The 11,340-nt window shown below is 42.8% G+C and overlaps 2 pseudogenes; one reads left to right on the top strand and one right to left on the bottom strand.

Moving 5' to 3' along the window:
- The first annotated feature begins 1,244 nt into the window (after window positions 1–1,244).
- On the top strand, window positions 1,245–6,684 carry LOC136474199 (probable GPI-anchored adhesin-like protein PGA55; annotated as a pseudogene).
- A 1,209-nt stretch (window positions 6,685–7,893) lies between these two features.
- Window positions 7,894–10,905, bottom strand: LOC136470275 (uncharacterized; annotated as a pseudogene).
- Window positions 10,906–11,340: the final 435 nt, after the last annotated feature.

Raw genomic sequence — 11,340 nt, 5'->3', positions numbered from 1 at the left:
GAGTACTTATAATTCCATCTTAGGCCTCGTTCACTCTGCAAAAAAAGTGAACCCGATGAATAGTACCACTTTCGTCTTATTTGGCAAATATTGTCCAATCGTGGACCAACTAGGCTCAAAAGATTCATCTCGTGATTTTTAACTAAACTGTGTAATTAGTTATTTTTTTACCTACATTTAATACTCCATACAAGCGGCTAAAAATTGATGTGATGGAGAGAGAGTGAAAAAACTTAAAATTTGGATGGCATCTAAACAAGGCCTTACTATCAATGGCTTTTTGTTATTTCATTTTTTCACGTTCCTTTATACCCGTGATCCATGCAATGAAGAAATGGCCCGCACTGTGATCCGGGGATGGCAACGGGGATGTACCCGTCGGGTATCACCGGAACGTTCTCTTCCCCGCTACGGAGAATTCATCCCGTCGCCGTCCCCGTTAACTGTCTCGGGTATAGATTCTTGCCTATCCCCGTACCCGTCGGGTATCGATCGGGTAACAGATACCCGACGGGTATTGCATGCCCGATAAACAAGGACACTTGGGGGCGCAGCTTTGCAATCGGAGACGTTTCTTCTTCACTCGGGTATAAGTGTCGGAGTCTCGGAGATGCCGAGGAGAAGGAGCGAGGTTGCGAGGACGACGAGCAAAGGTGGCAGAGAGACCGAACTGATGACGCGAGGGCACGAGCACTCGTGAGGCAGACGTGCTTGTGCTGCTGGCGGAGATTGTGTGGAAAAATTAAACTAGGGTTCCTAGAACACACAAACTATATATATGATTGTTCAGATTTGGACCAAAATACCTATGTTGAGCTTCTTTGGGCCTAATACTCGCATGACAACCCAAATAGTCGGGTTCCCCAACGGGTAACGAGGACGGGTAAACAGGGAACGTTCCCGTACCCGCTATACCCGTCGAGGATGGATTCTTGTCCATTTAGATGCCCGCGGGTAAAGATATGATCTCATCCCGTCCCCTAATGGATCAAATACCCGTCGGGTATCGGATATCGGGGGCCGTTGGCATCTTTAACTGTGATCTACGACAGGAAGCAAAATGTCCCACAACAACGCGTAGTTTTTCAAATTCCCAAATCTGTATGGCATGGCATCAAATCCAATGGTCCAAACGTCACGTGATGAGGGAGGAAAGAAAAAAAAATCGCAGCTCCCGCTGCCTCGCGTTTCCGTTTCAAACGATTCAAACCAAACCGTCTTGGCCTCTTGGGGCCCATCGCACCGTCTCCCTCCGTCCTCCGGATCCCAAAATCTCAAACGGGGTCTCGCCTGAGATACGCGCATGGCGTCGCCGCGCCGCATTCCCTCCGTGCCTGCCGGATCCGGTGAGGCGCTCTTTCTCCACCAATCTCTCCTTCTTCGCTTCTGCTCCCCAATTTTGCTAGGGTTTTCTTGCTCCAGCCCCAGTGGATGTTACATTTCTTTGCATGGATGGCGCTTAATTTCTTCGGGTCTAGTGACTCGTGGTCTCTGGTTTACTCGCTGGGATTCACAAGATGCCTGGCGCTTGGGTTCTGCGTCAGTGGCTAATCCAGTCCAATGCGCTTGATCTTGTTTAGGTCTGTGCCAGTGTGCTTCCCTGCCACTGTTATAGTGCGAAAAACACGGTTTCGCATACTTTTAGATGCAGTGCTCTCCTGCTCCCACAGGCCCATGCTTGCTAACTTACAAAGTTCAGTTCAATAGGTTGTGCCCACTTTATACCATGAACACAGGGATACCATCCTAATCTTAAATATATATTCATTATTGCCACACATAAACACAGGCAACAAAGAGAATATTTCTCAAGATGGAGATGCTCCCTTGGATTTTGCAACCTTGCCTAAAGAAGGGTCTGCCTCTACAAGGTGGAAGAAGAAGCCTGCAGGTTTCAACTTGAGGAAAAGCATTGCCTGGAACCCTGCTTTTTTCACTGAAGAAGGTATGGTTCTTCTTCGTCAACTCTGCGCTTTGGTTTGTCCTGGATCTGGTTTAATAGTAACATCAATGAACTTTGTAGGTGTTTTGGATAATTCGGAGCTTTCTGTGCTTACTGGCTCCCAACCGATGGCAAATAGGAGCCTTGGCTCAGGGGTCAGTAGTATAATGTCCCCATCGTGTCAGTCAGGGAGATATGGTAACACATATGTGCTGAAGGAAGCCGCAGAGAATTCACATGGAAAATTGCCTGCAAGATATCACAGGGCAGAAAGCCAGGGAAGGAAATTGTTTTCTTCAGCAAAAACTCCTCAGAGGGACAAACAGAAAGAACCTGCTGTCAGTTCATCACTCAACACATTCTTTACTTGTTTCTTTTAAAGACACTGTTTACTTGTTATGGTTGTAGCACTTACAATCATCCAATAACATTGCTGTTTTCTGCCCAACCAATTGCAGGGAACACAAAACAGAAACTCTGCAAGAAGCATCCAAATATGCTCACCAAGAGTACCAGCAGGATCTATATATCCTAACGAAGTTTTAGGCAGGATTGAGCAGGCCTTAGTGTTTTTCCCTTGATAACAGTAGGGTTGACTTATTTGTCCATATGTTGCCACAAGTTTAAGTATTCATTCATCACTACAAATGTTGTTAGTCTTAACTTAGATATACACAGAATAAAGTACCAAACTCATCTGCTTCTACAGCTCAGATGTCAAGAATACCAAAGCAATCACGACCTTCTCTTCCTAAGGTCCCAAAAAGTACTTCATCTGCGACAAACAGTTTGGAATCACACAAAAAAATAGCTCCAGGTAATCTTTGTATATGCCCTAAAGAAACTGGGTTTCTGGCGAACTCTGGAATTCTATTTTACCAGACCATGCAGGATTTCCCAGTGATAAAGTATGTTTATTTGACTTAGCTCTTGGCACTCATGTGTTGTTACTAGCTGTCTGATGCAATATACTGCTATTTTTTCAGTTAAAGCTGAGCTAGTTCACAGAGTAACTGGATTGCCTACTAGATTGAAGATCAATTCTGTATCTTCTGGACCTAGCATAGAGAAGGATGCGGTGAGTTATATATTCAATTCATCATAACTGATATGGTCTGCAACCCCACTTGTCCAATCTGCCTGCATCTTTTGTCAATCAATATTTAATAGTGTTCCTAAACAAACTGTTTTCTTTTGCAGGTGCCTGCTGTTACTGGAGTACGTGAAGAAGCCAGTGCTTCTGTGAAATGCAAAAAAATTCCAGCACACCCACAAATTAGTCCATCCAGCCCCTTTGATAGCGCTGCGTCAAAATTTGCTAAGCCATCAGCACTTCGAATGCCTTCGTCTTCAGTTGGTTTTTTCAATCAGGTAGTCTATTATGTCCTTCCATTTTTAGAACATTGCCTTATTTGTTGTGGTGTAATGCATTGGTGCATTTCCTATTTTCTCAACAATATAATGATAAGCTGGCTTGATAGCAAATTTGAGAAATAAACAAATGTGTGATTCTGGGCTAAGTTCTTATCAAATGTATGGGAAAATATGAGGCCTGGTACATCTGGAAGATTTAATTATTGAATGTTACATAGTTATGCATAGTTGATTAATTGTGCAAACACATAGTATGATATGAAAGTTACCTGAAAAACTGTTTTGTATTTGTCAACATATTGTATATTAGCCTATTAGGTACCTAAGATTGCTTTCCTTTCTACCCTTTCCAGATATAGTTGTTGGGACTCTTTCATTAGTTCATATCAATCTGTTCATTTGTTGTAATCTTGTATCACTATAGGAAACAGAGTCCCTAGGGGATCAATATATGTAAATCCATGCGCCCTACGGCCTATCATGCTCACTCTTGCACTATTCTTGGTGTATTTTTTATTTGTAATATCTTATTCTGTAACTTTGAGTCTGTTGGTTTTGCACTTGTGTTTTGTTTTATATTTTCCTGTGAGGGCTCATTTGTCAAATATGATTGATTGACTGATCTGTTCAGGAAAAAGTGCTTGTGTCACACGGTGATGCAGCTAAAAGAAACATGGGGAGGTGCTTCTCTTCAAATACTTCAGCGCTTGATAAACCACCCAGATACAGGCAGTCTGAGGAAAGCAGACCACCTAACAAAGCAGCTGTCAACCAATTGCACTGCTGCTTCCAATCTTGTGCCATCTGTGACTAGAGAGAGCAATCTCAAATCTTTGGTGATTCCAGAAAAGGAATCGTTGTCAAAAGTTATTACTACATACATAGAAAAACCTGGAAATGTAAATAATCAAGCAAGGCCAAAGGCTGATTTCTCATTGGCAGGAACTGGAGCTACTACTACTCCACAGCCAATGAATTTAGAAAAGAATGATGATGCCGGAAATAGTGTGCCACTGCCAGTTGTGTACAATGGGACATCGCATATAGAAGGAAGGGGCAGTATCAGAGAGATTGAACCTCTTGATAATTCCTACTCTCTTGAAGCTATTTGTTCCTCAACCATTGAACCTGTTGAGGATTCGTTCCCTCTTCAAGCTAGTTATTCCTCAACCAAACCTATTGTAGGGAGTAAATTGTCACCCTCTTGCATTTCTTCTGAAGTATGCTCCTCTAGTGAGCTTAGTTGTCAAGGCAAGTCAGACAGTGATTCCAGTGCAGCAATTGACTTGGAAAACTCTAATGTTGGAGAGACTGCACTTGGAGCTTTTTTGTTGAAAGGTAGCAGTTGCACTCCAACTCTTGATTTGTTGCAAGGATTTTATTCCTTTGATCACCAGAATATTGAATGTCCTATGCTAATGGAATCATTATCTACAATATGTGCAGATCAGTTGCCACATTGTGGCAGTTTAAGAGATGAAACGCCAACCCTAGCTGACAGTCATTCAGATTTGAATGATTCTTTGTGTGATGAAGCTAAACCAGCTTTGTCAGAAGAACCAAATACTGAAGGTGAAATGAAGCTTGAAACAAACAGTACATTAGATGTAAAGGCAACTCCTTTGTTAGATGTGGGGTGTGGGCTTATTCACAATTATAGGACCACAGATTGTTCTCCTATGAAATTGGAAGCTTCTACACCTTGTGTGGAAAGACGGCATGCTTTATTAGTAGAACCAAATATTGAAGAAAAAATGGTGCTTGACACAGACAGATTGTCAGCTATACAGGATGCACCACATATAGAGTATGTCTGTTTAATATTTGACTGCATACATTCAGTTGACTTGCAACTGCATTTATAATGTTTCATTCTCATCTTTTACAGAAAGAACAAGGCACCAGACAGATCACCAGCAAATACAATCCTTAAAGATCATCTGAAGAACTTGGTACCATTTACAGAAGAATGGCTTGCTGTAATGGAGGCTCGTGGGCAGGTCTGCATACCTAGCTACCTAATAAAAGTAGTAAAGTACATGCTATTGTTACTTGTTAACAAGTGTAGTCTATGGGTTCTTTTTCCCCTTTATTTTCATAACTTGCTACCATGCTAATTTCTTTACAATCCTTTAGTACAGGCAGCACAAGTCAGCTTTCCAGTTTTTGGCCTTTGCTTTTTATATTTGGCTGCGTGCCACTAATCCATTCTCCTGGTACTAGGGAAAGGCTTTCCATATTTCCTGGGTTTTGCTGCATTATATGGTTACTATAAGTCCATGGCAATGAGCCATAATATTTAGGAACAAGTAACTGAATCAATAAATCTAACTGTACCGATCATTCAGTCTTATATTTTTCCCAGCAACTGACTAGCTGAGCATAGAATACTAAAAAATGACGTACCCAGTGTAGAGAGCTCCCGCTCTGTGCGGGGTCTGGGGAAGAGTGTTAGTGGCAAGCCTTACCCTCGCCTGTGCAATGCGAGGAGACCGCGACTCGAACCCGGGACCTTCCGGTCACAGGCGGTAAGACTCTACCGCTTGCACCAGGCCCGCCCTTCTGAGCATAGAATACTAGTGGTAGCATTTAGCAGCTTGCAAATTCCTTTTTTTGTCACTGAGCTGAGTGTGATACATTCTTGTCAGGAAGTTTTGGAACAAAAGACTGGTGCTGTGCAAAATTCTCCTCCTGACAAAACAGCTCCAGAACCCAGTCCTTGGTCGCCGGTAATGCTCTTGCAAAATTTCAAATTTGAAATATAGTTTCTCAAAACACAGGAGTGGAACTTCATTGTTCAGTAAGCCATGATGTTTCATGTGCAGTACATTTATACCAACAAAAAATTCTAATGTTAAAGTCGACAATTTGTATTCACAGTAATCTGAAACTATTTGAATAGATTGATAGATGCAAAGGTCACCTTACCAAGAACCAAATTAGCTCAACCGATGAATGACTTCCTTACGAACCATTCATTCAGTGTATAATGTAACAGCTTTTCATTGCAAATCACTGCAGGTTAAACGGAAAGCACAAGATGTTGGACCATTTGACTGTACCAAGTTCTCCAAAAACATCCGAACCTCTGGTACCTGACTGCAGACCTTGGACATCTCATTCTATCATGGTATAGCCACGGTGATAAGGTCAGGGCATCCGAAAATCCGGTACCCTAACTGCATACGTTGACCTTCACATTCTATAATGGTACAGCCACTGTGATAAGTAAGGTCAGGGACTCCGAGGTGAACACGGAGTAAATACCTGCCACCGATTCTTATTTTGACCAACCTTACTGCGATGTAGTTCAGCAGCCTTGTTGATCTGCATTTGTTGCCTCCCCTTTTTTGTTATTGTGAAATACTGTTGAGACCACGCCCCAAGCAAACGCTTGGTAAACAAGAAGGGAAAAAAAGAGAGAGAGGCTCTTTTGTGTTCGTCTCGATTGCTCTTTTTTGGCCATTGGTAGCTGACTAATATTGATGTCTGAAATTCCATTTTTTTTAAAAAAACATAAATTCCAAATGGAATATCTGATATTCTGATCAAATTCCTCGAGAGTTGGGCAGGCCAATTCAGAACTTTTTTTTTAACATGGAAGCAGACTCCATTACTCATCAACCGGTGCCAAATCATTGGCAACCAACACCTGGATACAAGCCGGGATAGAATCCCTGACCGAGTTCATGTCTGAATCAAGACTAGCACCTAAACTCGCTAAAGCATGCGCTGCTGAATTACATGACAGAGAGTTATGTGCTACAATTTTTGACACAAAATTAGAAGTTAATGCATCCTTGAGTTCCCAGATCAAACCACAAGCCGAGCTACGATCAGCGATTGTAGAGGTCACTGCTTGAACTACTGAAGTCGCATCAGTTGCCAGAACAATTTTCTGAATCCCTAATTCAGCGGCTCTTTGCACAGCCTGCCAGAACTTGAAGGCTCACGTCGGCAATCCTGCTGCACCAGCCACCAGAGACGCCTGCTTTCTGGTGAACATCCAGGACCGGGAGTGCATCTTGATTTACATCTTCCTGTACCTCGTCTCGTTCCACTTCTCCATCAGCGTCGTGTAGCTGTCAACAGTGGTACCTTTGGTTTGCATGTTTTCTGCTCATCAGTTTGTGCACCGGCGTCGAGTGTCGTAGCTTGCTGCAACGCGTGTTCGATTGTGTTAATAAGCCCAAGAGCAGTCAGCTGCTGCTTGAGAGCACCTTTCTCTCTCCTCTCTTCGTTATTAGGGAGGTACACCAAGATCAATGCTAGCATGCCAACGGTAACCAAACAACTACCGATAAAAGACTGCGGCCTCTCCAAAAGAAAACGTCCGTCATTAAGGAGACAAGCAGCATTCGTAGTACTTCACCGATCACCAAATAATTATATCGGAGAATGATACCGTGCCATGTGGTAAACTGGGAATTTACCAACTATAGTCCTTGCAAGTGAAATTATATGTTGTCCTCAACAGAGTCCCCAGCTGCTCCTAATGCTCCTAACCCTTTTTATACTCGTCAAGTACAAAACAAAGGAACTTTGTAAAAATGAGAAGAGGAAGAATATATAAGCACGTTTTATTTCCTCAAAATGTTACATGAGTTTTATTTCCTCAAAATGTTACAGCACGAGAAGAAGAATATATAAGCACGTTTTATTTCCACAAAATATTACAGCATGAGTTAATCGTGGCGTTGGTGACGTGCAAATACACTTGTCCTGTCGATAGTGATAGCGACTTTGCCACGATGCCAGTTCACTGATTCTGCTGCTAATGGCATTGGCCGTTTAAGAATGATCCATCTGCTCCGTCGGAGTCAGAGAAGCCTTCCTTGTTTGGGGTCGACGAGCTCATTTTCCCCATTTCATTCATTTGGAGATACCAACTGACGCACGGCGCCGATCAAGCAGCAGGGGCACGGCCATTAGGACCCGGCGGAGTAGGGAACGCACTGGCACAAACCATGTTGTAAAAAGCCACAAACATTGGAACATAGTTACGATCATAAATTTTTCGCATCATCCCAGTTCCATGGCGATCACATACAGTTTGGAGATACATCGGCGGTACGAATAACACAACATACTAGCAGAAATGCACACTCGTATCAAGGGTGTTGCCTGAAACAAGAGGAAATAAAACACACTATAGAGTATAACTGACGTTAAGGTCCAGGCATGGATCAGACTTAAAAGATCCTCAAACCAGCCAATCTGCATCATAACCAGTAATGGTTATTCCGTGTTCGATGTGCTTGGAGGTTTCTCCTTTGGATGCTTTGACCCGTAGTGATCGGTCAGCTGTTTTTCATTTGCCAATTGTACCTACCGAAATAGCAACCGCCCGGGTGAGCAGGTATGTTCCTCAAATGCAACTAGCCAGGTAAACAGCTTTACTCCCGAGTTAAAAGGAATCCAGAAAATATAGAAGACGAGAGCCAATATGCCACAGTAACCTCTGAGTTATCATATGAAGAAAGTACTGGGTAATGAAAGAGTACAGCTAAACACATGTTTAGACGAACCCACAAAAGGTTCCACAACAGGGATTTCTTTCTGAAGTATTGACTCCGCTTTTGGGGGAAAAAAAAGGTGATGGAAGTCTTTTACTCGTGAGATCAAATCATGCTAGGAGAAGGTTATGTGGCCACTTCTTTGTAGCACTAGCTTTATGTTGTGTGGTAAAGTGTCAGACACACCACTTCGAGTACTCTCAATCTCTCATTCTAGTCACGATGCTTAGTATCACTACTAACCGGTCCCAATCAGGCAACAATATGATTATGCTGGAACAACATGTGTCAACGATTGGCCTACATACAAACTGGCTGATTAAAGGAGGTTAGAGCAATACTGATGGTATGCAGAAGGAACGTTTCAATTTGCTGGCACAAAATTTTCCAGATAAAGTGAGGCGCTAGATGGATGGATACTCTGCAGAGCAGTCCTTCCTTCGCCTGAATAGGGGCAAGGCAAGCAGGGATACGGCAAAGCTGGACACATTGGCCGGATCTGCTGCCAAGGCAAACCCGGTAGGTCCAGGCGATGGCTAGCGATCGGAGAGGGGCTCCGGCTTACCTTGCAGATGGGGCAGACGACCTTGAGGCCGACGGCGCGGGCCTCGAGCTGGGACCCCTTGGATTTCTGGTTCCGCTCCGCGTTACGCCGCTGCGCGTCGATCTTCTGCTTCCCGCGCGTCATCCCTCCGCCTCTACCGCCGCCGCCCTCTCTCCTCCCTCCGGCGATTGGATTCGGATTGCCACCCGCCCGCCCTGCCCTGCCCCTCGATCGAGAGTCTGGATGCTTCTTCGCTTACCTCGCCGTACCTTCCTACCCGGAATCAGGTGCCAGTGCCACGCCCTCCTTCTCCACTCCTGGGCTGCTGCATTGCATTGGCTTGGCAGGCCACTGGCCACCCCGTAGATAGGGCCTCTGAGTCGGTCGGAAGCCCAGTACCATGCCTGGCCCGCGCTCGTTTGTTTCGTCTCGTGCAACGGCCAACCTGGCCACCCCTCCACTTCCGCCTTGAGTTTGAAGAGGGGGTTAAGTAAAGGCCCATCTATTATTGGTTCATATGGCCCATATGAATGTCTATATATCTCTCTCCACTAATGGAGTGAGGTGCTTATCTTCTTAGACCCCAAGATTAGTAACACTCCTCATCAACCCATATAAAATTTCTCCTATTTTTGCTGATATATTTAAAATATTGGCTCCCTTCTTCGACTATGCTTGTTCCAAGCCCCTATTACCGATCACGATTCTATTAACCAAAAAACTAACCATGGACGTCTCAGCTAATGACTACATAAAGATAGAAATTGAGGCAAGATCTGAAAAAATCAGAATAAAACCTTATAGTATTTTATAGACCACAAATCACTTGAATCTTCTCCAATACTTGATTTCCATTCATCGTATGCTGCCTTTATAGACCACAAATCACTTAAATCTTCTCCAATACTTGCTTTCCATTCATCGTATGTTGCCTTGGTGTAAAACGGTAGCACACTTCTGTCCTCAATATTCGTTGCCTAGACAGTAAATTCCGTTATCAGTATGGCTAACCAGCAAGTTCACACAATACGGATATGAAAATTATAATAACTCCTTCAAACTGAAAATAGGAATAAAATCACGAATAAACATTAATAATACCAAAAAAGATGCATCTCCTACCCTACCTTTATAATTGTAGTGATAAAATCTAACAAGAAAGGAAGCTTAAGAAGTGATGGCCAATAAGAATGAATACAATTTATCAGCAAACCTTTAATATGAGCACCCTTTAATATGATCACCGTCGTCACCCTGAAATATGAACAAATAAATAAATGAATAATATTACAAAAAAAATATGAATAATGCGGGGGAATGAATACAATTTATCAGCAAACCTTTAATGTGAGCATCGTTGTCACCCTGAAATATGAACAAATAAATAAATGAATAACATTAGAAAAAATATGAATAATGCGGAACATCGTTAGAATTTCTCACGAACTTGATCCGCCAATATCATAAGTTGTTCGTATCTTAACCTTGTCCATATGTGAACCCTTCTGTGCTATCATACTCCTTCTCATACCGTAAACCAAGAATTTTCATTATGTTATACATTCTTATACTGTAAACAAAGAATTTTCATTATGTTATACAGTTCGACGTTTCCCATGACCCGAGGATTTCCATCCCTAATATTTGATACTTTGTCTTTAGTCCAAAGTAATCACTCCCGACTTCATATAGATAAGCCATCTGCAAGGTAAAGACTCAAATTTGTTCAATTTTGTAGTAAAAATGCAATGCCGCATTAGACAAGATTGCATTACCCACAGCAAGGGTCTTGGCTCAATCCCTGTAGGGTCGAGATGACGGACTAAAAGGAAGGTGAATTACCCTTTCTAAAATTAATCGCGTCGACTAATCGAGATAAATACGAAATTAAAACTAACGGTCTAGACAAGACTACACCCCTCTATCTAAGTCCTCAAGCACCTTATAAAATATCCTAATTAAAC

Source organism: Miscanthus floridulus, chromosome 8, assembly GCF_019320115.1.
Source record: "Miscanthus floridulus cultivar M001 chromosome 8, ASM1932011v1, whole genome shotgun sequence".
In the NCBI taxonomy this organism is placed as follows: Eukaryota; Viridiplantae; Streptophyta; class Magnoliopsida; order Poales; family Poaceae; genus Miscanthus; species Miscanthus floridulus.
This window is presented reverse-complemented; position numbering and strand designations above follow the sequence as displayed.